Source organism: Equus przewalskii, chromosome 9, assembly GCF_037783145.1.
Source record: "Equus przewalskii isolate Varuska chromosome 9, EquPr2, whole genome shotgun sequence".
Lineage (NCBI taxonomy): Eukaryota > Metazoa > Chordata > Mammalia > Perissodactyla > Equidae > Equus > Equus przewalskii.
Window position 1 is genome coordinate 55,959,578 of NC_091839.1, and position 27,953 is coordinate 55,987,530.

General features: G+C 44.9%; 1 long non-coding RNA gene across 1 annotated transcript in view; it reads right to left on the reverse strand.

Moving 5' to 3' along the window:
- Positions 1-4,057: 4,057 nt before the first annotated feature.
- Positions 4,058-27,953, reverse strand: part of LOC139073366 (uncharacterized) — a 30,668-nt gene continuing 6,772 nt past the window's right edge. The window contains exons 2-3 of the long non-coding RNA XR_011522018.1: positions 22,362-22,525; positions 4,058-4,587 (exon numbers count right to left, since the gene is read on the reverse strand). This is a non-coding gene — a long non-coding RNA (uncharacterized lncRNA). The remainder of the gene's footprint in view (positions 4,588-22,361; positions 22,526-27,953) is intronic.

The following is a 27,953-nucleotide window of genomic DNA, read 5'->3' on the forward strand; positions in this document are numbered from 1 at the left end:
TCTGGACCTCAAACTTCCAGCCTCCAGAACTGGAAGCAATGCATTCCTACTGTCTATAAGCCACCCAGACTGTGGCATTTTGTTAAAGGAGCTCAGACGGCGAAGACAACCAGCAATGTCCGAACCCTCAAAGGAGCCTCCGTTCACAGAACCCCTGTCAGTCTAAGGGAGCGTTCTGTGTTTGGGGAAGAGAAATGGAGTCCTCCACACCTGCACGTCTGCTCACACTTATACACATAAAACCATCATTTGTTTTCTGATCACTTTATGACGTTTATTTCAGGAGGAAATTTTGAAAAATACGGAAAAGTACAAAGAACATGAAACCGCCTGAAACTTCACCACCCAGCCGTGGCTCAGCCGGTGCTGGGGGACGGCTGGCCACTGAGGACGAAGCCCCTCGGGGGAGCAGGAAAAGTGCGCCACTTTCCTTCAGTGGCTCTGGCATTTTGGACGAGTAACTTGACTTCTCTGGACCGCAGTTTCGCTGTCTAAGGGAAGGCGTCACAGGATGGATTCTGAGGTCTTCCTGGCGCTGCCGTTCTACAGGACGTCAGCTTCCAGGATCACAAGCTTCGATCAGGACACAGTGAACTTCTCCACGCTGGTGGGTAGCGGGGGCTTCAGGCCGGGTGACTGCAGAGACCAGTGGCTCCTGAGAGAGTTTGCTTCGGGTGAACATATCACAGAGCCTCTGTAACATTTCCTCGCACATCCTGCCAGGTGTCTGGAGTCTGTTGCAAGCACAGCCTGTGTTGGAGGGCGCCGCTCAGCCCGGGGCTCGGGAGAGCTGGAGTGAACCCTGGCCCTGTCACCAGATTCTAGATGCCCTGGAGCCTCTAATGTCCCTGAGCCTCAGGTTTCCCGTCTGTGAAATGGGGGGAACATCTCCCTTTCCTAGCCAACAGATTTACTCTATCACATGAGCAAATGTACAGAGAAGCATTTAGAAAAAAAAAAATGCAGCCCTGAAAACACGTGAAAGAGATAACGATCATGTGTAGACGTGAGTCCATCCACTCAATGGAAAGTGGGGCTTCATTTGGGGCTCCATCCTGTGCTGAGATAGAGACAGGCTAATCACCATAATCAAGGACTCAAACAAACAGCAGCCGACTTACTAACCAGGTGAATGGGAAATAGAGAGGCAGTTTCAGAGCCTGGCTTTCGGTAAATGTTAGCCCTACTGCCGCAAAGCCGGCAGCGAGTGCTTCGAGAGCAGGTGGGAGACGAGGAGAGGTTTCCTGGCCCTTGCCCTTCACCTTGGTCACTGACTCAGTGCGAAACAGCGCCTGCGGGGAGGAGCAGAGTTCTCATCCTGGTTCACAGCTCAGCCTGCGGCCACAAGTGGGGGCAGTGAGCTGAGTTCACGGCAAAGGATGACTAAACAGCCTCCTCATCGTTAATAACAATAATACTTGGCATTTATCTAGTTCTTTATGTTTTCAGAGTGCTTTACAATCATTAACCAGTTAGCTAGCACTCACCAGCACCCCACCATCTGCCTGCTGTGCCGAGGAGACAGGAGAGCCAGGTGGGACTGGCCTGTTTGCCAGTTTGCAGAGCTGGGGAAAGTGAGGGCCGGGCCACGTGGGGTGAAGACAGTGTGGGGCGTGGGGGTGGGTATTAACATCAAGGACTAAATTTGGAAGGAGACAGTTACGAATCAGTGCAGATAGATGTGAGTTGATTTGTGGACGAGGATGTCAAGCCCACAGGCAGGGACAGGATCTGCCCTTGAGCAGCAGGCCTCAGTCCTGGGTGGGGGGGGGGGGGTGGGTGAGGATGGGGCCTCACAGGGGGCTTAGGATTTCCCTAAAATCGGCCTGCTCCGGCGCCTGCCAAGTGAGCTAATATAGGAAATCAGTTGCATCTGCGCCCTGGACAGTCAGCTTCAAACCTTCTGCAGAGGGCCAGCCCCGTGGCGTAGTGGTTAAGTCTGGCGTGCTCCACTTCGGTGACCTGGGTTCACGGGCCTGGGTCCCGGGTGCAGACATACACCACTTGTCAAGCCACGCTGTGGTGGCAACCCACATACAAAATAGAGGAAGGTTGGCACAGATGTTAGCTCAGGGACAATCTTCCTCAAGCCAAAAAAGAGGAAGATTGGCAACAGATGTTACCTCAGAGCGAATCTTCCTCGGCAAAAAAACCCTTCTGCAGCACTTGGATTCCCCCGCTCTTCAGAACGTTCACGGGGTCTGGCCAGGTGGCACAGTGGTTAAGTTTGCACGTTGCACTTCGGCAGCCTGGGGTATGCAGGTTCGGATCCCGGGCATGGACCTACACATCACTTGTCAAGCCATGCTGTGGCAGCATCCCACATTCAAAAAAATAGAGGAAGATGGGCACAGATGTTAGCTCAGTGACAATCTCCCTCAAGCAAAAAGAAGATTGGCAACAGATGTTGGCTCAGGGCCAATCTTCCTCACCTAAAAAAAAATGTTCATGTATTTGGGCATTGTTTTCTAAAGCCCGGGGTTCTGCACATGGACAAAATCCAAACCTGCTGGAAATGTTTATCCAACTTGCACTGGATTCGTGGAGATTAACCTCTCTGCAAAGGGTTAAACACAGAGTGTCTCCTGGATACCCAACTGTGGTGCTGATGATGATGGAGATGCAGATGGTGACTGGTGAGGTGAGGTGAGCTTTCTCTCCTTCACCCGTCTCCTGAACTTTAAATGAAGGTGGGGAGAAGTACAACCAAGCAATTTGGACTAGGTGAAGCGGCAGAACTCACAAGTATACTCAGGGAAGCTGGACGTACCAATTGTCAGCTCCCTACTTACATGGAAATCTGATAACTGTTGTACTTAGAGAGTGGAAACCAAAGTCATAAGCCAAATAAGTGGCCAGAAGAAAGCGATTAGTCATCTTTCCTCATGAGTGATCGCAATACTTCTGAAGCTTCTCCACCTGTAACTTGCAATTTAGGGCCTTGTCTAATGACAGGGTGAGCTCCTCTTATTGATCTTCAGACTTCTTAGTAAATTAAATGGCAGGCACACAAAGAGGAAGGGGACAGGAGTGTGGCAGCAGCTTCACAACTCTTGCTCTGTTACAATGAGGTTCTAATAAACCTTGTGAGTTTCTGGGCTGTCCCAGAACCCCAGAACTGAAGGCCTGTGGTTGGCAGAGCCTTCCAGGGCCAGTCCCTTGTGGCCAGATAAGCAGAATCTGCTGATGAGCCTTGATTTATGGCCCTCTTCATTGCCTTGGGCTGTGTCTTGTCAGATCTCAGGAACTAAAAGCAAGGCAAGGGCTTGGCTTAAACTTGGCTGGAAGACCCAGAAATGATAATAATAATTAACACAGCTCAACTTCCACTTGCGCTATAAACAATAATTAATTCACATAGCAGCCCAGGGAAGCATCTAAGTTTAGATTATGAGCCTTATTTTGCAGACAGGGAAACTGAGGCCAGGAGGTTAATGGCTTTTTCAACGCCACACAGGGACTCAGTACCATCCCTGAAATTAAAATTTGGGCTTCCGTGTCTCCTACTCTGAGGCTAGGATCACACCTGTCCATCAACAAAGACTTAAGAACAACATCAAACTCACACTCCAGGAGTTCAAGCAAAAGTGATAGGTTAATTGTGGCGCTGGCCTTCCAGTCCAGACCAAGGCAATCACCTGCTGCTAGCGGCCAACACCTACGAGATAAGAACTGACAGTACCACGTCCGCTCTCTGTAAGGAAAGGCAGCATTTCTAACAACTGTGATGTAATGTCATGTAGTCAGTCGGTTATACCTCCTTTCTTTGCCTCCTTCATTTTTGTAGTTTGATCTAAGGAGTTGATAGGGTTAGTTAATTGCCTTAACTTGTTGTATACTAAAGAACTGAAGATGTTTTCCCCACAATTTAGACACTACGTGGGAAGCACCTTTCCTCGTGTTTACCTCACCCAGTTGTGGCTTGAATCTTATAAAACTTGCATTAACTTAAAAACTCCAAATATTGCTTGTACAATACACCAAAATAGCTTCATTTGAACTATCCCACTCAAACACTCATATATCTGACAATTGATACATTCAACATAGAATAATCAAAATACAACTACCAAGCCATTTATTTTTTCCAGGAAGATCATTTTTAGTGGAGCTGTTCAACAGTTAACTTTATTCTGGTCTCTGAGTTTGCCATGCCAGAATCTCCATTCAAACTGGCTTGGATGGAGAATTCCAGAGACAGCTTCAGGTACCACTGGACTCCTGTGAGCCAACGATGTCACAGGCACCTGAGTCTCTCCATCTCTCGTTCTGGCATCATTCTCAGTCAGGGCTCCTGTGTGTGCAAAGCTGGCCACTTGAGTTCAGGCTGACTTACTCCACTGGAGCACCCCCACAGTGGAGAGCTCCGCTTTACTGATAGCACAGGCAAAAGCTCCTGGGACTGACCACGGCTGGCCCACTGGACCCGTCGATCCTCTAAGGCACTGTGATAAGAGGACACATCACACATTGTGTAGGCCTAGGTCATATACTCGTCCATGAATCTGGGGTATGAGGGTGGCTCCTCACAAACCACTGGGGTCAAGTGTGGGGGCAGGAGTGGTTCTCCAAAAGAAAATTGGGGTGCTGTTTGCAAAAGAAGAGGGAAAGAATATAAGGCAGGTAAAAGTAACAGATCTCTATTACCTTACTTGTAGAAATTTAAAAGCCAACATTTTACCACATATGCTAACAGAATATTCTTCTAAATGCTATTTCCATTCCCACTCATAAAACCCTAGCTCGGCCCTCAAATACTATTGCTAAGCGACAACTGTAGCTTGAGGAACTTAAAAGCAAGTGTGATTCTCCTACTAGTTCAAATGTCTCCAGCTATTCAGGATGCTTATGGCCATGGACCTCAGGACCACACTCTAGAACTGGGAGAGGGAGCCAGGCCAGATAAGCAAGACAGATCTGGTTGTCAAATAGATCTGCCGAATGCCATAGGCCTGGTGCATCTTGATTTTAGCATAATATTTGCCAAAATATTTTCCAATATATGTCTGCATCATTTGGATTTTCATGAGGAGCACAGATTACTTTTGCAATTAAAAAGAAACCCCCTAAATCTGGAGAAAATAAAGAAGTAGACAAGTGGGTAGGATAAAAAAACAGCTAGAAGTGTGTTGGGCTGTTTGAATTCCCCAGGTATGAATCCACACACAAAGCATGTTGCTTAAATGCCAACATTAAATGTTAAATTGGCAGTGTCTGAAAGATGTCCTCCTGTGGCTGAGCTCCCGGGTTCCTGCCTGCTCACTGTTAGTAATGCCTTGTGGAACCTGGATGTCCCACGTCTCCAGCCCTCGCAGGTCACCCTTTCCTGAATAAGCCATGTTGGAAAGTCCAGCTGTTCCTCCTCTCACCTTCCAGGGACTCCCTAGGAGTATGTCCTTGTTCTCCAAATCCATCTTGATTGTTTCTTTTTTTTTAAAAAAAGATTTTATTTTTCCTTCTTTTCCCCAAAGCCCCCCAGTACATAGTTGTGTATTTTAGTTGTGGATCCTTCTAGTTGTGGCATGTGGGACGCCACCTCAGCATGGCCTGATGAGCGGTGCTAGATCTGCACCCAGGATCAGAACTGGTGAAACCCTGGGCCACAGAAGCAGAGTGCTCGAACTTAACCACTCAGCCATGGGGCTGGCCCCTTAATGAATTTTATTTTTATTTATTTATTTTTTTTGAGGAAGATTAGCGGTGAGCTAACATCAGCTGCCAATCCTCCTCTTTTTGCTGAGGAAGACTGGCCCTGAGCTAACATCTGTGCCCATCTTCCTCTACTTTATACGTGGGACGCCCACCACAGCGCGGCTTGACAAGTGGTGCGTGCGTCCGCACCTGGGATCCAAACCGGTGAACCCTGGGCCGCCGAAGTGGAACGTGCGAGCTCAACCGTTGTGCCACCAGGCAGGCTTCTTTGATTGTTTCTCATTGTCTTTCACTCCTGTTCCTCCTGGTCAGCGTCAGCTGCCTCTGTTTCCCCAAAGTCCCCTCATGGTTCTCCGAAGCACAGTGCAAACAGCAACTGTTCAACAGCATCTACTGAGGGCTCCAGCATAACATAAGGAAACTACAGAGCAGAAAAAGAAATTTCGGGTAGATATCAGCTGCCCCACAGGCCACTGGCCCTCCTCATCAGGATCGTCTTCCCCAGCTACCTCTTACTGAAGAACCAACCCATCCCCCTGAAGGCAGGACAGATAATCTCTCCTGGAGGTTGTCCCATAACATCCAGCCTGACACCTGATGACTTTCAAAAGAAGAAAACCTTCATCAAAAGGGTTCCTTCCAGAAGAAAAGGACAAATTAACTCCAAGGGCTAATTTCCTTTTCCCCTAGAATGCAAAAATCACTCACAAATCCGAAATGGAAATTTCTCGGTTTCAACCACGTCAGGGTCCAGACTCAACCTTCATTAACAGGAAAAAACTGCCAGTAAGTTTGAAAATAGAATTTTTGGTTCCTGCCACATCAGGACGAAGACAAAGAAAGGATGTTTGTCAAGTCTGCAGATAGCCAAGCACGGAAAGGACCACCTCTGTCCTGGAAGACAGATTAGGATCTTGACAGGACTGTCATGAATAAGTTGAAGAGGACACACTATGTCTCTGTGTTGAAAAGATCGATGGCTCGGGCAGAGATTGGGAGAGACGGGCTTAACTTCAGTTTGGGAGAGGAACAAAGAACCACGGGGCTTCATTGATCACAGGGTTCAGGTGTGTGCCAACCATGTGATCTGTCTACTAATAAGCGGAACCAGTGCAAGAGCGACATTGTGGTAGCAGAGGGAACAGGTGTGGTCAGATCAGACCACATCCAGGGGCATCGGCCCTTGTCCAGGGGATGGCACTCGGCAAAAAGGGGTGTATAAGTCCTGTCACACGAGATCTCAGGATGCTTAATTTGGAGCAGAGAACTTGGATTGAGGACTAACACTTAGGAGTTGTCTTCTGATATTTAAAGGACTTAAAACTTGCTCTGTGTTGGTCTAGTTGGGCGGAATTAGGAGCATCTGGGGAAAGCGACAGAGTTGCAGGCTTTCGGTCAGGAGCTCAATCTCAAGAACTTGCTTATACTTAGAGGGGCTGTGTGGATGCCCTGCCTGGAGGCGGAGACTGCATGGTCCCACCTGACCAGGCCTTAGTGGGATTCCCGCCTGCATGGGATGGGGCACAGATGACCTCAAAGTCCCTTCCTTCCCCGGGAGAATAAGCCCTAGACGAAGATATATAAGAAGCCATGCCCCAGTCCCTCCCAGGTTACACACAGTAGGCTCAGTGCCAGGGCAGAAATACTTGTAGGGGAGTCTATGAAACTGTTTTAACTTTTTTTTCAAATCAGAAGAAAATGAGACTTTAAGGGTCCACAAAAATCAAATTTTGCCTAAAAGAGAAAAAATGTTGAAGTTTTTAAAGTTATATTAAAAATGATTTTTATATCGTTATTATTATGGTGAGAGGGGCCCACAATGGCAACAGTGCCCAGGGTCCCCAGAGGTCATAAAGTGGCCCTGGCCCCTGTGGAAGGCCTGGCCGCATCTGTGCCCTGGCTCCCTAGAGGGTCCCTTTCTGGCTTAGGCTGGCTCCAGCTGTACACTGTTGCTTACAGCCCAATTCCTAAGCTGCCCAGTCATAACGCTTTCCTCCCACTAGTCTGTGGATCTGGGGATGATCTCTGCCTGTTCAAACAAAGAAGGACATTCTCCATGTCAGAGGCAACCACTTGGTCTCAGCAAACTAAAAGGAAACAGAAGATGCCCTTGACCACACACATTTTCCCTCCTCCCTCTCTTCCTGTGAAACACTGAAGGACAACCAGCCACCAAACGCAGCCTTCACTAGCTGGGAATGTGGAACTGCAGTGGCTTACCACACCCCTGAAGGAAGCTCCACCCTCCTAACACCCTCCGGGCCTCTCATCCCACCTCCCTAACCCATCCCTAAGGTTCAGATGGGAGGAAGTCGGGGGCTTGCTTAGCCCTGTGTCCACGGACTTGGTTCCACCACACATGGGACCCCATGATCACACTCCACGAGGCACACATAGGTTCTCATTTTGTCGCATTGAAAATATTCCTGGAAATGATGGTCCCAGACTACAGGACTGGATTGAAAAAAACTGAAGTTTAGATACTCTGTGGGGAATTAGCAAGGATAATTTAGGAAGACATCTCAGCAAGGAAAAAGGATGCTGTGCACTTATCTACCTTCCCCCAGTATCATTTTCCTCCATCCAGATTTATGTCCTTCACAGTGCTCTGTAATTATATGTGTTTTTTTCAATTTGGTAAAATATACATACCATATTTATCATTTTTACCATTTGTAAGTGTACCATTCAGTGGTATTAAATACATTTACGATGTTGTATAACCGCCATGCTATCTATACCCAAATCTTTTTCATCATCTCCAACAAAAAATCTGCACCCATGAACAATAATTCTCTCTTCGGCTTCCTGCAAGGCCTTGGTAACCACCATCCTACTTTCTCTCTCTATGAATTTGCCTATTCTAGGTATCTTATATAAGTGGCGTCATACGATATTATCCTTCTGTGTCTGACTTATTTCACTAAGCATGGTGTTTTCAGGGTTCATCTGTGTGTAGCATGTATCAGAACATCATTCCTTTTTATGACTGAATAATATTCCATTGTGTGGATATGGCATATTTTGTTTATCCACTCATCTGCTGATGGACACTTAGGTTGTTTTCACTTTTTGGCTGTTGTGAATAATGCCACTGTGAACATTGGTGTGCAAGTATCTGTTTGAGTCCCCGCTTTCAATTCTTTTGGACATATCCTAGGAGTAGAAGCGCTGGGCCATACAGTAGTTCTGTGTGTAACCTTTTAAGAAACTGCTAAACAGTTTGTAATTGAGTTTTAATGGGAATGCTCAGCAGTTACGTAGTTTTCTTGGGTACAGATGGTTGGGATGTTTGAGCTGGGAATAGAGATGAATAATTGTTGCAGCTGGACATCAGGCCAAAGGACCTGAGAAAAACATGGCTGCACCTCAGGCACTCTCTAGGCCACAGTGCTGACAGGCCACCCCAGCCACTTTCCTTGTCAGAGTGGTTGTCACATGGATAGAAACCAGAAAATCATTTGACAAACAGAATTACTCACTATCGTTCTCTGAGCAGGAAAGTACTTCTCTGCTTACCATCACCCAGGGCAGGGAAATGGCTTCCCTTAGAATTCTTGCTTCATGGCATTCATTTATATATTTTTTTAAATTGCAAAAGATATCACATAAACGAAAAGAGTACATAAATATAGATTAAATAATAACAAACTGAATGCTGTGAAATCTACCACTTGGCTTAAGAAATAGAACATTACCAACCAGTTTGAAGCTCTCCGTTGATCTCTTCCTGAGCACATGTCCATTCTCCACTTCACGGGTAACCACTATGCTGCATTTCATCTATCATTCTCTTTTTTTTCTGTATAGTTTACCATATACATATATAACCCTATATAATGTATTGTCTGATTTTGCACATTTTTGAACCTCACATAAGTAAAATCATCTGGTCTGTATTTTTCTGTTTTGCTTTTTTCATGCATCATTATACTTTTGAGACTCCTCCATACTGAAGTGTGTAGCTGCAGCTCATTAATTTTCACTGCTGTGTTGTGGGTTCCATTTTATGCACATCCTTATTGTATTTGTCGGTTCCATTGAAGATGGGCCATTTTGGTTATTTCCTAAGAGTTCATTCTAATCATGGTTTTTATCCTCATAGTAATTGGCACTAAATGATTTTAATGGTTTGTCTTCCTGCTTGTGTGGGTTTTGTCTCCAGATTATGAGCACGAGTGGGACAGGTCCCATGTCCCTTTTCTTTTGTTGGATTAATAAACACTGAGTGGTCCTACCGGTCACCCACACACTTTCCCTGAGCACTTGCTCTTGCTGGTCCAGCAGCTGTATTTATACCCATGACCCCACCCTCCCTTCAGAGCTAATTGGGCCAGAGGCGGATACTTGACTCAAGCTGGGCCAATCAGACGTTCTCTCCTGAGGATTTTAAATTAGTACCAAAAGAGAGTGGTCTCTGTTTCTTTGTGGTTGGCCCTGTAAAAGTGGAATTCTGGGAGCCTGGTCAGCTGTGCTTTCCTTATCCTGTCTATGGAGAGGAAAAGAGAGGAAATGGGGGAGAGCTAGGGTATAAACAAGAGGACTGAAGAGGATGGATAGATTTAAAGAAAAAAAAGGTGGGGGGAGGTGGGCTGAGAGTCCTAAAGCCTTCCAGGTCTCAGCAGAGCCCTTGGAAAAGGCTGGGTCCTTGGATCCCATGAGACGCCCCTGCTGGGTCTCTATAATAAATTGACCTCTTTGGCTTAAATTAGTTTCAGTTGTTTTCTATCAAAGACCCTAACTTATCTATTCAATTTGCTTCTTCCTGGCCATTCAAAAGAACTGCAGAGCCATCCAGGGACCCCTATTAACCCAAGAATGAGTTAAATTCTCTCCTGGCCTAACTAGAGATAGGAAATTCTCAGCTTCCACAGGCCTTGGCTTCAGAGTTCAACAATGGAGTGGCTATTTAGCCCCTATGCTAGTTTTATGTCGCTAAACTTTGAAGCACCATACTTGTTTTTATCTCATCAAGTTATTTTGACCAGCTCTTAGAAATGACTCAAAAATTTTGCTCTTAACTTCCCAAAAAAGAGCGCATGATAAAGATAACCTCCCGCTCTCCCATTATCCTCAGGTGATTGGGAGGGTAACCATGAATAAGTGAATTTTACAGATAATCTTTAAACCTTATCTCAACTCTTATCTTGGCCAATAGCTTCCTCTTCTTTTACCAGAGCTGTTGACAAGAAGCAAATGGACTGTGACAAGCAGAGTTTTTATCTCCTTTTATTTCCCTCACACACCTCCAGTGGAGATGCTAATGAACAATGACAAGGAAAAAGACAGGTGGCAGGAGGGCAAAAATGAGAAAGAAAAGCCTGGATGGCTCAAGCACTAGCAAGACAGCTCCCAGGAGTTGTCTTCAAGAAGCTGGGGGCTTCGGGAACCTATCTCACTGAAGATGGGGAAGAGAAACGACAGGAGGCCAGCACGTGGTCATGCCTGGGAGCCTTGCTCACAAAACCCTTATCCCAGGTTTGGATTGCTGCGTTTACATACCCCTTCCAAGCATTTAAGATCCTGAAGATGTGGCCCTCACTTAAATGGAAGTGAAGCACGCTTTCCTCCTAAATTTGGTTTTGCTTAAAATCTTTTATCAGTCTGTGCCGCCCCTAAAGGCATCAGAGTTTTTATTCTAGCAGCTGCCAAGTAGTGACATCACTCACGCTGCAACTCATCTCACTTTAGAGGTAACCATTCGGCTTTGATGTGTAATTTGAGGCAAGCTATCTTCTGCCTCCCGCTTCTTTTTTCAGGGAAAACCAGTGTACAGCCACAAAACTGAAGCATGGAGGGGAGGACAGTTGGCCAGCAGCGCCATCTTAGAACGGGGGCGAAAGGATTCATTTGCTTAAACCTCAGCCAAGTGAATCCGACAATACTTTGTTGTGATGTTTCAAATGTAACATTTCAAACTTGCTCTCAGAAACTTAGATCCTCCTTTTTGAGAACTTGCATTTGGCGGGTAAGACCAGAACATAAGCTTGCAAGCAGAGGAAGACAATGGTGGCTCATTATTCATGGAAACATGCTGCTCGTGCTTCAGTGTGAGCTTTTGATGAACAGAAAATGTGCTCTGAACTTATTTTCCTTTTTGTGAAATCCTGACACAGCATTTCTGGTTTCAAAGGAAGCTGTATAAAAAGAGCAACAGAAACCCCACAAAATGAGACCACCTTAAAATTAAGTTTACTGGCTAAATGGGATTAAGCTAAAGTTGTGTTTTAAAAAGAATAAACCAGAAAAAACAAGTCTTTGCTGCCTGGTGCCCACTTCTATCTAAACAACTCTGAAGTCCAGATGCAAGCTGTCACTGGAGCATCTCTGGAGAGAGCGTGGGAAGTTAAAAGTCAGTGTTTTTGATTAATTAATAATCATCCTCAGCTGTGTTGGCAGATGATAAAAACAAATTGTCTGCCTTTAAAGTAAGGGTGGAAGATGTGTGCTTACCCAGAACCGAGGGGGAAGGAAGAGCCCTGTTGGCCTATTCTACCCTTGACTGGTCTGCTGATGGCCAAACAAAAGCGACGTTGTGCGTCTGATACCCTATGAAACCAAGATAACAGCCATAGCCTGGGCAGTCAGTCAGGGAGGGAGGTGAAGGAAGCCAATGACTAAGGAATTGCCCAAAGGACTATTTTATGGCTACCAAATTGTCTTCTAGAACAACACAACCAAGCATTTGCAGGAATAACTGTTTCTCTGTGTGTGTCATTGTGAAAGTCAATCAGCAGGCTCCAGCTGAGTGTGTGTGTGTTGGGACGAGGTGAAGTTTTATTGATAGTTTATAGGAGAAATGCACAGACCCCTCTCCTGTTAAATTTGCCACCTATAAATTTGACTCCATGTTATTCTTTCTTGACTCTGTGGCTGCAGCTGGGTGCCGTCTCTCTCCCTCCTACAGTGCCTGTCCTGTAGTTTTTTAGCCATGTGTCTCCCTTATAGGATTTACTATTTATCACCTGGTATCACAGTCATTCTCATCTCCTCAAAAGTAATGGTTTTGCCTTTTTGGTAGCACCTGGCACAGATTATTGGCCAGAGGAGACGTACAATACATCTTAAATATTGGGATAAACGAAGAAAGGCAGGACCGATGGATGGACCTGTGCTGGATGCTATGTTCATTTTGTGTCTCTGTCAATGGAAGTTCTATTTTCCCCATAACTGTGACATTCTTCTTTCTTCTGTCCCCACTGCCAGAGCCATGATGCGGGCTTTGACTGATCTTTGCCTATTCTACTGTATTGGTCTGCAAATAATCCCCATCTCCTACCTGCCTCTACTGTAATCCATCCTACACACTCAGTCCACCTTGATTCTATCCCACCCCAGCCTCCAGACTTTCCATGGCCCCTCATTCCTCACCAAATAACCCAAACAGACCTCTCCTTACAACTCAAGAGCCTTCATCCTGTGGACCCAGAACACTATTTCCATCCTAACTCATGCTATGTGATGTGTCAAATGTCGAACATGCTGTTTCTCTAAAAGTTCACTCAATTTCTTACCTCTGTCCATAGCGTAAAAGCCCATTCAACCTTCAGGTCTCAAGACCAGTGCCACTTCCTCCATGCAGTTTTTGGTTTCACTTATCGGATATGATTTCCCTTCTCTTGATCTGTACCTGGCATTCTGTTCCATGTCTTCTCCCTTCATATTAGACTCTTTATGTGCTGGTCTGATTCTTCAATTAGAAGCTCCCGAAAGCAGGAAGGCCAAGTTCATCTTTGCCTCCCACCAGCAGCAGAGTGCTGGGAACCAAGCACTCCCACTTGCTGCTGAATTATGTTCAGAGGGAACCCTGTATCCAGGCTCTCCTCCTGTGGGAGTCTGCAATCTAAGGCTGACAGTAAACACAAGTGTGGCTGCAGCCCCTCTTCTAAGACTCTGGTGACAGGATAAACATGGAAAATCCTCAACTCCAACACGATTAAATATTCGCCTATATTAATTTTCTACTGCTGCATAACAAATCGCCACTAATGTAGTGGCTTACAACAATGCCTATGTATTAGTTCACAGTTCTATAAATCAGAAGTCCAGCGCAGCATAACTGGGTTCTACTCAAGGTAACACAGTGTAGAAATCAAGGTGTTGGCCCTACTGAGTTCTTGTCTGGGGCTCTGGGGCAATGGTCCACTTTCAGCTCTTTGTTGGTGGTGGTAGAATTTAGCTCCCTGTGGTCACTGGATTGGGAACCCATTATGATTAGGTCAGGCCCACTGGGATAATCTCCCTTTCTTAAAGTCATAAAGCAATCATAGAAGTAAAATCCACCATATTCACAGGATGTGCACACAAGGGAGGAAACAGGAAATCTTGAGTGCATTTTAGAATTCTGCCTACCACATCACCTTAATATCAAGCTGAGGCCAAATCAATTTTGTGGGTAAGTGGTGGCTGGAGAGACCATCAGATTTCTTCAATGAGTATAGGAAGATATTGCAGGGAAGGGAAAAACAATGAGTTTTTGAAAAGTTGAGAGGGGCCTAGAATTCCTGAAAGAGCCTTGATGATATGGGAAGGAGAGGGTTTTCCAGGTAGAGAATAGACATAAGGAAGAGGGCGCAGGGAGTGGAGGGAGGAACTCTTGATCCTGAAGGAACCAGAGAGACCGGCGTGGGCAGCAGAAGCCATAAGTAAGGAAACGTGCCTGGGAGCCCCAAGGCAGGGCTATGTCTCTGATCCATGGTGTATGGGGAAGTTGGTAGCATGGCCAAGGCTATGGGCATAAAGGACCACTTCGTAGATGTGCTGAAGTGACTGGGGAGTCCAACCGGGACGAGTCTACAAGAAGCCAGCTGGACCTGACGGCCCACAAGATGGCCAAGGGGAACTATGAAGGGAGACTGCAGAAGGCAGGGCCTTGGGCTGTTGAGAAAACCTGCAGAGAACAGACAATGCTAGGGCAAGATTCAAGAAATGAGCGTTAGGAAGAACTCTTGCTATGCATAAAGCAGGAAACATTTTCCCAGAGTCCAAGGCAGAGCCAAACGCTGGCACAGGAGGCACAAAGTTTGCATCTTGGGGCCCAGTTTGCCGCTGACTCACCTGTGACAGTGGGCACCTTACTTGACCTTTCAATGCCTTTGTTTCCTGATCTATAAAATGGAGACTAACAACATTCCTGCCAGGTGCTTAGAAAATACTTTGCTGTCACTGGCTGCCAGGAACATGCCTTTTCCATTCCAGGGCTCTGCACTGTGGCTTCTGCTAGTGACTTCAGTTAACTAGTGCTGAGGGGGGAGCACAGCACAGGTGCAGGTTAGCCTGCAATGGCCCACCCCTGGGTCAGGCTTGTTCAGAGACCCCCTCCCAACTGGACCTACATCCAAATAGGGTGTAAATCAGATAGCAATTCTTGTTCAGGAGACTCCCTCTAATTTATCTAGTAATCTCTTGTTAGATTATTTTTTAGAGGAGCTTTCCTGGGGTTTCCAGAGCACAGAAGTCTCCATAAGTCACATTTAAATCATCGCTCACTTTCAGGCCCAGTCATTCATTTTGTCAGGTGAAGCCCAAATGTCACTGTTGAAACACTTGTGAAACTGAGTCTACCATAAAGTCTTTGAACAAGAGCCAAGCATTAGCTTGCATCTCACATATCCCGTAGACATCCTCTGGATGATGGGAGAGGGAGTAGCAGAAATCCGCAGGCAGGCAGAAGACTATTCCTACACTGGGCTCAGATCAAGTCTTAAAACTCTCAAGACAATATCAGGCAGTCATTGACGTGTCCTAGAATTTTCCAGCCCCCAACAAAGTGCTTAGAAAGAGCTGGGCTGCCTTTTCAAGGACTCTGAGGAGTGGGCAGTGATTTGAACTGAGAAAAACTCAGAGTGAAAGGGTTGGGTGACAGCTGCCACTTCCCAGGAGAACTCAGGACAAACACTGGCAATGAAATGATGTAGCCAAGACTGCCTGATGATGGACCAAGAGAGCAGTCAAAACCAACCCATGGGATTTAGTTCCAAGCTGATGGGTACACAGTATCAGGGGCTCCTTCAGTCCTGAACAGGAGGATCCTTCTGTGATGGAACACACCTTGTGGCCTGAAGGTGCTCCACTGACTGACAGGCATCCCCTAAGGACTGGGTCTTCTACATGTGGGGTCCCAAGCAGTTGTGCCAAGGAGTTGGGCAATGAGGTCCCAAGATGAGAGTGCTCTCTGTGGGCCTACCTGCCCCTACTCCCGGGACAGACCCAGGGCCTGCAGGGCTTTTCTAGAATGTACTAATTGGCCTGGATCAGGTCCAGAATCTTCTGGACTTTCCAGGTAGGTAAGCCTGTCTTGATCCAGAGCCCAAGGTCTCTTGTAGAGTCTCAAGGAATCTGTGGTGACAGCCAGAGCTTATGTTAGAAATGACCCTCTTCTGGCCTCTCTGTCCAACCTGGAAGTTTCTTGCAGCATTTTTCTAGAATTGAGCTGTATCTGGCCATATCTTCAATTCCGAGCGGCTTTGCCTACAATAATTCTTGGTGCCTATTTTTGTTTCTGAACACACTGCCTTTAACATCTAGAACTCCATCATGCCTTTGCTCTATGAGTAGCAAGAATTAGCCATTTAAAGAAAGTCCCATCTGCAGCTCGGGACTCTGCTTTACTGACTAGCTTAACCCAAGGGTTGGTTTACAGGAAAGAATCTTTCTGGGAACTTCACCACTAAGGGGCTCAGTGACTTTGGGCAAGTCACTCCATTGCTTTGGACCTCAATTTCCTCGTCTAGATAATGAGGAAACTGGACTAGATGAGCTCTAAGATGCAGTTGGGTCCTAACAGCCCATCATTTATGATCAAGCATTCTGAGTCTTCCCTGGGGAGCTCCATTCGGCACATGTTCATTCAGCAACTATCGTGTGACAACTTCTGTTCAGTTCTTGGGGATATACTGTGAACAAGGTGTGTCCACAGGCCCCAAGAAGTTCACAGTCTAGTAAGAAAGTCAGCAAACTTTCCTTTTTTAAAACATATGTAACTGTTTATTAAACAACGCGAACTCGTTGTCAGCTGAGACAATGGGAGGTCTCATGAGTTTCCTGACCTTGGGCGTCTCTTCATTGCCTGACATCCAGTGTCTTGAAAATTGTTCTTTCATATATTTTGTCTGGTTTTTGTGGGGGTTGTTTCAGACTGGAGAGTAAATTGGGTCTCTGTTATTGATATTGGTCAGAAGCAAAAGTCTCACCAAACATTTCTGTTCATGTGATCCAATCCAAAACAAAGTTGAACCTGCATCCCCATCATATTTATATTTGTGGATTCTGTACACATATACTTGTGACTATGTATAGTCAATATTAGTCATATTTATTACTATTGCTATTAGTAACAGTAAAGCTTAATTTCTTTCTTCACTTTTAGAATGAAACATAGGTACAAATAAGAGTTTAAATATCCTCTCCCTGTGCTTCATTGGATCATCTGTGTACGCTGCAGGTCCAGGTCCGACGGCCTCAGGAAGTCCAGTTCTGTGAACTTTCAAAATCAACTGAAAAAGCTATCCAAGCTACTTGATATGGGTGACATTATACCTTAGTTCTGAACTAAGGCAGGCAGAAATAGGAGACTGGACACCTGGGCTGATACCAACTAAAGCTAATGTTCTATAAAAATAGTTCTTTAAAATAAAGTTAAAAAAAAATGCATTCCTTCGTCCTGTGGCAAAATTCCCATTATCTCTTCCCTTTACCTTGGTCAGCCCTTACTTGAAGGTCAGAATGGCCCACAAATATTAATTGCATTCTTAGTACTACACTAGGTAATGTTGGAGGATGCAAAAGATCTTTGAAACCAAATGCCATCTTGAGCTTAGCTGTATTTGCTTTTCCCCGTGTCTCATGGGTGAGACAGAGCAGCTTTGCTGCTTTAACCACTTGCACCTGAAGAGAAAGAAAGATGGCACCACGATTCGGTCTGTATTTTCCTTCTGGGACTTGAGAAGATACCAAGAGACCTGGCTCACTCCTTTCCTCAACCAGCCCGCTCCACCTGGCTCTTGAGCTTGCCTCCCCAGGCAGCAGCGAGACAGCAAGGGGAGGGCCTGCTGGAGCACTGTGCCTGCAGAGACCCAGGCTGACGGTGGAGCTCAGGGTGTCAATCACTTTCACTCTGCTGCTGCTGCTGCTCTGGCTGCTGCTCTGGCTGCTGCAGGCTCCCCCCACGCTGCCACCAGAGGGTCAGTGCAGCAAACCGGCAGGAAATAGAACGGTCGGCAGAAAGGGTAAGAAAGAAACCTATCCTTTCTCAGGCAGGAGCTTTATTGACACACTGGTCCACAGCTTCAAGGGCAGCTGCCTCCCAGGGAGTGTTTGATCAAATCTGGTTTGCATGATTGAAGTAAGGAGAACATTTCTTGATCTCTGAAACTGAGTTCGAGACGGTCCCATTCCCGGCAGCCTTGACGTCCCCTTTTCCTCCCTCTCTGGCAATCCAGGTTGTTCCAGCTGTCCGGGCTGACTGCTGACCCTCTGAAAAGGAGGTATGGCCGAGAAACCCCGGACCTGTCCTGCACTTGGACAATTTTACAAACCTTTGCATAAGAACAGATTGCACAAGCCTGCATGTGCAAGATTGAGGGAAGAAAAAGGGAAGAGCGTTTTCTGCTTATGACTGAGACCCTGTTATTTATTGGCTTGGGTGTTTCAGCTGAGTTTTGTGGATTAGAGGCCAAGTCATGTCAGCACTAGAAGCCTCCCTGGTCTCAGTCATATGTGCTACCCCACCTCTTCCCCGCAGCCCATACCATTCCTTTAAGAGAACCCTCCCTCTTTCACGATTTCACAGAGTAAGGCTGTTCTGAGTGGTGTCTTGGGTCACACCCAGCTCACACTGCCCAGCAGAAGCTGAGAAGAGGTTGGGGTACAGCTCTGTGACCTCCATCTTCTGCCCTGGCCTTTCTTCCTGAGGTGGGCAGGAAGCAGGACCCGCTCCTAGAGCTGGGCTCTGGCGTCTGGCAGAGGCAAAGCTTCCATCCTGCCTGATGGCTCAGGAAAGGAATGTTGGTCACATGAAAGCCAGGGGTGGCTGTGCAATGTGGGAGACAGTGAGTGCCATGTTCCCACACTGTAAGTCATGATGACACTGTTAAAAACTAGTGGGTGGGGGAAAGTGAAAGAAAAAGAATGGGGGAACAGAAACCAAAGTGAGACATACAGAAGGATCAAGCAAGAATAACGGCCAATGCATGAACAGAGGCCAGGGGATGGATGAGCCTGGAAGAGAATCAGGGAAAGGTAGATGAATGAGAATGTGTATAGGAGGAGAGAAATTAGACCTAGGGAAACACAAAGAGACATGAAGAGAAGACCTGAGGAAATGGCAGGTAACCTGCCAATACATATACCAACAGGTGTTGGAGGCCACGTCTAAGGACCCATCTGGGTGCATCACTTTCAAAGCCCTAAATACAGGACAGACCAGCCCCTGTCAATGAAATCTGTGTCTCTGCTTGTTCAAGGCCTAACTCCATTTAGGCAGAAAGGGCCTGTAAGACTCTTAGGAGAAAAGAAAAGGGATGCAAACAGAGGGAAAAGATCAGTGAGATCCATATATGCAGTCACACCGCTGCCATGAGTTAATCCTCATGCAGACCTGCCCATGGTCTGGCAGGTGATACAAAGAAATAGAAGCCATGACTTTTGGCCTGAAGAAATTCACAATTCAAGGGACAAGATGTACATCCACAAAGCAATAAATGGCAGCAATATTATTGGGACTGCTCAGATGAACACAGAAGAGATTACTGGTTAAAAGAAAGAAAGAAGGAATAAGATAATCAAAGAAATGAAATACAGAGAGGCTTTCTTGACAATGTCACCTTGTGGAAATAAAAACAACAATGCAAGAATTAAGTTAAAGATGTGGGTTGAACCGGATGAAAAATTTTAAACTGGGCCGAAGTTACCTGGGCTTGACTACAGCATGGCAGAGGTTCCAAATGAAAGCAAAGAACAGGAGGCATGGCGGCCACATCCAGTCTTCCAGGTAAGTTACATCTACCTAGACATGATATTCAATTCAATATTCAACATCCCTTTGGTTTTTTTTTTAATTGGTGCCCCTAGGAGTCATATTTAGTATTAAAAGGCGGCAAGGAAAGATTGGTGAGATGGCCCTAGAGGAGGCCAGCTTGCTCGCATGGAAGCAAGCCTTGCCCTAGTCTGAGACAGATGTTGGAGGACAACTTGAGATCAAAGATCAGATGAATAAGAGGTTGGAGGGAGGCCAGGTAGGGGAGGAGGTTGATTGCATGTGTGTGAGTCAAAGGGGCAGGGGCATTCAACTTGCAATTGAGAAAAATGGATAGTGAAGGTGACGATGTTTACCACAACTAATGTTTATTGAGTGCCAATGGTGCACCAGGTGCCCTTCTAAGCACTTTACATGTATTCGTTTACATAACCCTCCCTAGCACCCCATGAGGTATTTTTTATTATTATGATTTGCATTTTATACATGAGGAAACTTGGACACAGAGAGATCAAGCGATTACACAGTAAAAGTTAGCCTAGGACTCTAATTAAATTCTACAACATCCTCTCTCTGAAGCCACGGAAAAGTCAATGTCTCTGTTTCTTCATCTGTAAACATTTATTTAACCTGTTTGTAGAGATGTTGTAGGTGACAATGCCATTGTGAAGAGACTGCTGTGTTGTCATTATGAGAGTATTAGCATTATTATTATTATTTTAGATTGGCACCTGAGCTAACATCTGTTGCCAATCTTCTTTCTTTTTCCTTCTTCTTCTCCCCAAAGGCCCCCAGTACACAGTTGTATATTCTAGTTGTAGGTCCTTCTGGCTCTGCTATGTGGGATGCTGCCTCAGCATGGCTTGATGAGCGGTGCTAGGTCCACACCCAGGATCCTAACTGTGAAACCCCAGGCAGCTGAAGTGGAGCACGCGAACTTAACCACTTGGCCACGGGGCAGGCCCCAGCATTATTATTAAGGCAATGATTTCTCCAGAAATATTACATATGTGCTTACCTTTAAGAAATTGACAAAGACCCCTCATATAAAGAACCCTCCCCTGTGTTCACAGTAGACAACAATGCCAAAGGAATCTCTCAAGAGAAGAAAGCTTTCTTTCTGACATCCCTTGACAATTCTTGTACGGTTTGGGGGATGGCACTCCTCTTTCTTATAAAAAAGTTTCCCACTGAGAAGAATAGCCAGGTTCTTGTCCTCGCGGGAGCCTCTCCCACAAGGACCCAACCAGAGGACCAAGCCATCTCAGAAATGGGGTTTTGAGTCTGAGAGGTAGCAGATAGAGAAATAGATAGCAAATACATCTGTTTTCACAGGAGCGTGTTGTTCTCTGTACTAACTGCTATAAAAACGACATGAAACTAGCCACACATTAGTTTTGGTTCTCGTGACTAAATCAAGGAATGGCATGATGGTGCTGCATCATTAGAAATGAAACCAGTTCTTAAACAAGAGAACAGGGCCGACATTTTAATAACCTGAACGATTTCATAGAAAAATCAAAGCTGAAACTTCAACACCCTAGCCCTGAACACCTGCTACTTAAGTTTGGTTCTGAACCAGTGAAACTTCTTTCTTGGGATGAAGACATGAGACAGGCCCTGACTTGCCCAACACTCATGGTGGCCAGGGAAGTCTTCCTTCCACCTGCTGTCCTGCTAAGTGGAAATGTGGACTCAATCTTGGCTTTGATAGGACTGACTGTAATTGGCACTTCAATCCAAAAAGCACCTCATATTTAATTTTTATTTTTTCAAGCATGTAACCTTATGTATTTTGCTACATATATGACACATTTAAACAGAGGAATTTGACTTTCCCTGAGGTATTGTCATCCACATCTTTCAGATAAAGAAACTGAGACTTGAAGAGGTTAAGTGACTTGCCTAGAAGCAGGCACACTGGGGTTCTGAACAAAAGTTGTCTTACCCATACCTGCATTGCCTCCAATTTGACCTTTATCACAATAATAATGATGTTGATATAGTAAACACTCATAGGTTGCACACATTTTGCCCTTCCATGCCATAGCACCCACACTTTGCCTTGAGGGAACCACCCATTCCTCTCTTCCTCCCCTTTCTCTAAAAGGTGGATGAATCCAGTTCCCAGGAGTGGGCCCTGATGTGCTTAAGCCAATGGGAGAACCCATCACCTGGACATGGTGATTGGTTCAGGGGTAGGCATATGGCCCCATTGGGCCAACGAGGTTTGAGGAAATGTTTGCTAGGCTTCTGGGAAAAATGTTCCTCAGTCCTCTGCTGGGTTACCAGAGGGGACAACCTCTCTTTTCCTAGATAGTGTATTGGAGAATACAAAGTCCAAAATTACCCCAGTTGTTTGTGTCACCAAGAGAAGTGCCAGCCTGAGGATGAAGCCGGCGCACAGAAGAAGCAGTACTGTGAACAAAACAGACATGGAGCTGGTATTGTGAGGAGGGTGTAAATTCTAGATTGTACTCTGGAATTTTGGGGCTATGAGCCAATGCAATCCCTTTGTTTGCTTAAGCCAGTTTGAGTTTGCTGTTCTGTCATATGAAAATTCTTAACCAATGCAAACACCACTGGCATCACTCCCAGTAACATCTGATTGTTGCTTTAGCTTCTTGGTCAACAGCATAAAACCCACTTAACCAAAATGACCAATCCTTCAAAGTTAATCAGCATTTCTGGAGCACACCCATTTTTGGTGCCTGACTTTCCAGAGAGGACTCACATTTTTCTGTTCCCCGGGTTTGTCTCCCTTGGTTTTCTGCTCCATGTTAGCTCAGTCTAGGCCTGTCTTCTTCCAAGTCCCTCAACAGTGACAAAGATGGCTGCCCTCTGCTGAGGAAACCAGCAGGGGAATGGGCAGCCAGCCGCAGATCTCAGGTGCCAGCACTGTCAAGAAAAGTAAAGTCAAGAAAGGATTTTACCACAATATATTTTCAATATAATATGAAATCAGGTGGGAGATGGTTCTTTGGAACACAGTTAGTTTTATAAATACCTCACCAGCTTCCTGTCAGAATGCTGAATCCCAAGGAATTTTGGCACCCCTCTGAGAAGCTTTATTTGCTGGTGGTTGGCTTTCATAGAGGTTCAGAGATTTGGCATCAAAGATTATAAAGTCCTGTGGGTCTGAAAATCTGCGATAAGAACTGGTTTTTGCAATTCTACTCAATCTCGGTTTCTCTTGAAAAATTCTGTTATTTCCACTTCTGGCTAATATGACTAAGCACAGAGGCAGAAAGACAGTCTAAACAGTAAAAAGAATCCTGTAACTACCCTATGCTGTCCAACAGTAGAGTAAGAAAGCGTAAGCGAGTATTGGCAGAGTTAGATGGGTGAAGGAGAGCTCACTCTCTCCCTTTCCGTTTCCCCCACACCCAAGCCACCAGCAAGACTTGCCATTTTCCAAATGTCTGGACTCATCCATTTCTCTCCATCTGTACCACAATTGTGTAATTTTTTCTTTTAACACATATATATTGAAGGTCTACTGTGTCCCAGGCAGTGTTCTGGTGGCTGAGAGAACCAGACTGACAATGGGATGTGAATTCACGCACATTCTAGTGACTCTTCTCGCCTGGGCCACTGGAAGAGCCTTCGCACTGGCTGTTCCCCACTTCCCCTTTCGCCCTCTCTTTCCATTCTCCACACAGAAGCCCAAAATATATTGTTAAAATATCAATACTTCCCTGTTTAAAACCCTCTCATGACTTCCCATGACTCCTTAATTCAAGTACCAAGGCCTCCCAGGTCCTGCTGGTGGCTGTGTGTGTGCCTCCTCACCTCTCTGGTCTTTTCTCACATCCTGTGTTCATTCCCCACAGGCCCACTGGCCTCCTTTCAGATCCTCAAGTCTCTTAAAGCCTTTTCTCTTTTCAGGCCTTTCAATCCACCCTTATTTCCTCCTAAAACAGTGGCTTTCAAATTTTTTTTTGACAATAATCCCCAGTAAGAAATGCATTTTATGTGATGAACCAGTAAATTCATCAACCCATACATAAAGGCAATATTAGTTTTATATGATAATACTTCTGGTATTTTCTATTTCTTTTTTTAAAAAGCTGGTCAAGATCCACTAACCTGCAGTTTGAAAACACTCCTCTCTGCTATTTAAATGGATGAATCTTTCTCATCCTTCAACTTTCAATCTAAATGTTGGCCACTCACGAGGAACTTCACGAGCCAACTGACCTAAACCAGGTCCCTGATTTAGGTTAATTTTCATCTGAGTCCCTTGTTCCTTCCCTTCACAGCACAGAGCAGAGTTATAATTATATATTTCTTCATTGAGACTTGCTCATTGTCTTGCACGCGGCATTTCTAGCTTTTGAAGGCAGGACTTGGTCTGCTTTGAGCCCCATTGTATATCCAGCGTCTGGTTCCATGATTAGCATCAGAGTAGAATATACATAAATATTGATTGACTGACTGAATGAGTGACTGAGTGGGTGGGTGGGTAAGTGATGCTGAGGCCTGGATTTAAAAGTAAGCCTCTCCCATGAAAGGAACCAGGGCTTCTTGGAGAAATGACTGATTCTAGGACTGGGGCAGGAAATATACAAGTAGTGCCAGAAAGTAAACAAATGCTCAAAAAACAAAAGGATGAGGCATGTCAAAGGGACACATGAGCCAACCTGCCAAGCTGAAAGAGCTCCCAATGGCCAAAGGTGAAGGATTTGAGCAAGAAAATAAGTAACCTACTATCAGATTATAACCCAAAGCATTAAATAAATAACTACGGAAGTCCATACTGACTAAATACATACATGAGGCAGAAGAGAGAAATCTTCCTTATAGAAGAATTTCCAATAATTTGTATAGATGCTACCTTCCAGGAGGGAGAGCTTAATTCTCCCCACCCTACCCCCACGCCCTTGTGGGGAGGAGGTGCTGCATTGACTGACTCACTTCCAAACAATAGAGTAGGGGAAGGAGGAAAAAGGTGACTTTACAGTGGGGAAAACCTGGCAAACAGGACCTTGGCCAGGTGTTCAAGGTCGATTTCACCATCATGCCATGTGCACAGCACATACTTCCTGACATGATATGATGAGAAGGGCACTTCATCTCTGTGGGCTTCCTCCAATAACTTATAACCTGGTATAACCAGATAAACCTGAATAGAGGGACATTCTACCAAACACCCGACGCGTACTCCTCAAATCCGTCAAAATTTCATGAAACCAGAAATTGTGATAGACCAGAGGATTAAGGAGACATGACAACTGCATGCAAAGTGGTATCCTGGATGGGACCCTGGAATAGAAAAATTAGAAGAAAAACTAGGGAAATCTGAATAAAATATGAACTTTAGTTAACAATAACATATCAACACTGGTTCATTAATTGTAACAAATATACCATTATAATATACGATGCTAACAACAGGAGGAACTGGGTGAGGGGCATATGAGAATTCTGTATATTATCTTTGCAACTTTTCTATGAATTAAAACTGTTTTAAAATTAGAAGTTTACTTAAATAAAAGTTCAGTCTTATTGCCAAGAGCAGGGCCTCCATTCAGATGATTTTATGGAGCACTCTCAAAACACCTTGAATCCTTCTGGGCACAAAGAAGACACTTGGAAGATGAGTAGATTGATATAGACAAGGCATCCAGAGTGGTGAAGACCGTGGGCAAAGAATGAAGGTTTATAGATTGACGAGAGAGGAAGGAGAGAGGGGTGTGTGTGTGTGTTGGGGGCAGTGGGAGGGTAATGAGAGAAAGTGTGGACAAGAATGAGAAAGATAAGGTCTGGTTGGTGGACTTGGATATTCCTCACTGGAAATGTAAGCTCCCTAAACACAGGAACCTTGTCCGTCTTTTCATCCTTATATCCTTGGAATCTAGAACTGTGCCTGGAACATTGTAAATGTTCAAAAATGTGTGTTGAATAGATGAGTGACTGGATAAATGAACAAGGTCCTGCTGGGACTCCACCTGAGCTCCAGAACCACTTCTGTTAGATCTCCCAGGTGCCTCCTGGATTTGCATTTTTGTACATGGTGATGATGGTGTTTGCATCATCAGGTCTTCTGAAAAGCATGCAGATGTTAGCATTGGTTTTGAATGGCCCTAATGCTCATCCGCAGGCAGTGAAGTGCTAGGACATAAGCTTGGTTTCTTGAAGCATTTCTGGATGGTATTAATGGGTAGGTCTGCTGACAAGCAGGAGTGTATGGCCTCTTCCCCTTGCTCTGTTCTAGTGTCCTGTTGACCTAGCAGGGACTCACAGCACAGTGGGAAGGAATAGAGTTGGCAGGGGCTTCAAGCTTTCAATATAGTCTTGGGAAGTATAAGATAGTTAAGAGGGATATTGAATTTCCTCATAGGCATCTACTGACATTCCTCCTTAATGGTCCTAAATGCTCAATATATTTATTCACTTGCATATAAATTTGTTTATAAAAAAAATTCAGGGGCCAGCCTGGTAGTATAGCAGTTAAGTTCACGTGCTCCACTTTGGCAGCCCAGGTCTGCCGGTTCGGATCCCAGGGGCGGACCTATGTACCACTGTCAAGCCATGCTGTGGCAGGTGTCCCACATATAAAGTAGAGGAAGATGGGCACGGATGTTGGCTCAGGACTAATCTTTCTCAAAAAAATAAAAATAAAAAAGTCTACTTCTTAAAAAAAAATTCAAATTTTGGGAAAATTATGGAAAATCATACCTGATTATATACCTATTAACAAGAATAGGGCAGACTATGTGTATTAATATGAAATAATCTCCAAAATATACAAAGTGAAAAGAGGAATTACAGAACAGTGAGCATAGTAGGTCACTATATGTGGGGTCTGTGCATCCCACACACAGGTGTATAAAGGCCTAGCTGCTCTCTGAAATATACACAAGGAACTGGGGAGAGGGGAGAGTTCTGTGAAGGAGGCACAGGAGGGGGGTGAAGAAAGACTCACTGTGGGCTCTTGGAATCTTTTGAATTTTGTACATGTACAACATATTTGAAACTAAGAAAACTTTTCAAAACGATTCCAGAGAAAGAAAAATCCTTTTGGCTACAAGTTACAATAATCTCCTTTTCTGATTTCTGCAGGGATTGTCTTTGAGCCTTTTGCTTTCTGCAGGATCTCTCACATGCTGGGTGACAGACCAGTAGGCTACCTACTCATCTGTCAAGTCCCTGCTTTTAACATCATCTTCAAATGAGGCTTTACAATGTAGTGACAGAAGCACACTGACAGGATTGAAAAAGGAAGGCATTTATCATAGTTTACATATTCTAAACTAGGCATTAATTTAAAAAATAAATCCTACAGTTATTTTGTAAATAGCATACAAATTATATTGTGGCTTTCTGTTAAAAAGTATTACTTTCTTAAATGTAAACATTTAAAAATCATCTCTAGACCATTAATAATGAGTCATACTAATACCCTACAAACATCTGTAGAAGAGATTTCTAAGTCCCTTGTGAATCAACAAACAATAGATCCCTCAAATAAATAAATGATCAATAATTCACTGTGGGTAAATATTTCAAGACCACTTCCGCTTTTAAGCAATTTTCTGTTTTCTCACATTCCAAAGCAATGTGGTTTCAAATCCAAAGATAACTCCTTTCTTAGTTCTGAGGGAATTAATGTTTGAGATACACACAAGCACTTCGAGTTATTTAAATCTAGAATGCATTTGTGAGAAGATACATTTTTATCACATTTCAGCTAACTTCAGGAGAAAGGATGATTAATTTTTCTTGCATAGATTTCACTGCAAGGTTAAGCCAAATGTAAAACATTTACATTCAGCTGCCATTGAAAAAAAAAAAGCTTCACAGAAGCAAGGAAGGAAGAGCTAAGAACCAGGAGCAACAGCATCCCCTGCGTTTGTTGGAAATACAGAATCTCAGGTCCTGTCCCACCTGCTCATCACAACCTGCATTTAAAGAACAGTCTGAGGTGATGATTCCTACGCCTGCTAAAGTTTGAGAAGCTCTGGGCTAAGAAACCTTAATTATGTTGAAATTTAGGTTATACTCTTCAGTGAACACTGCATATAATCTTGCGTGATAAGGACAATGTGACTTTTTTTGAGATCAACCAGAGAGTCACACGCATCAGAAATGACTGTAATAATCATTGTTCCCACCTCCTTCTCTTATTTGGGAGACATCCTTCTTCTTTTCAGAATCCAGCCCCTCCTCTTCTTCCTAGACCACCTGTTACCCCTTCTGCCAGGATGATGACCCTCTTTTTCCCCTGGTTCCTTCCCTTTCACCAATGACACACTGAGGGCTCCCTTATGCCTTAAACAAACATACACACACATTTCTCTCCCCCATGCTAACGGCTCAGCTA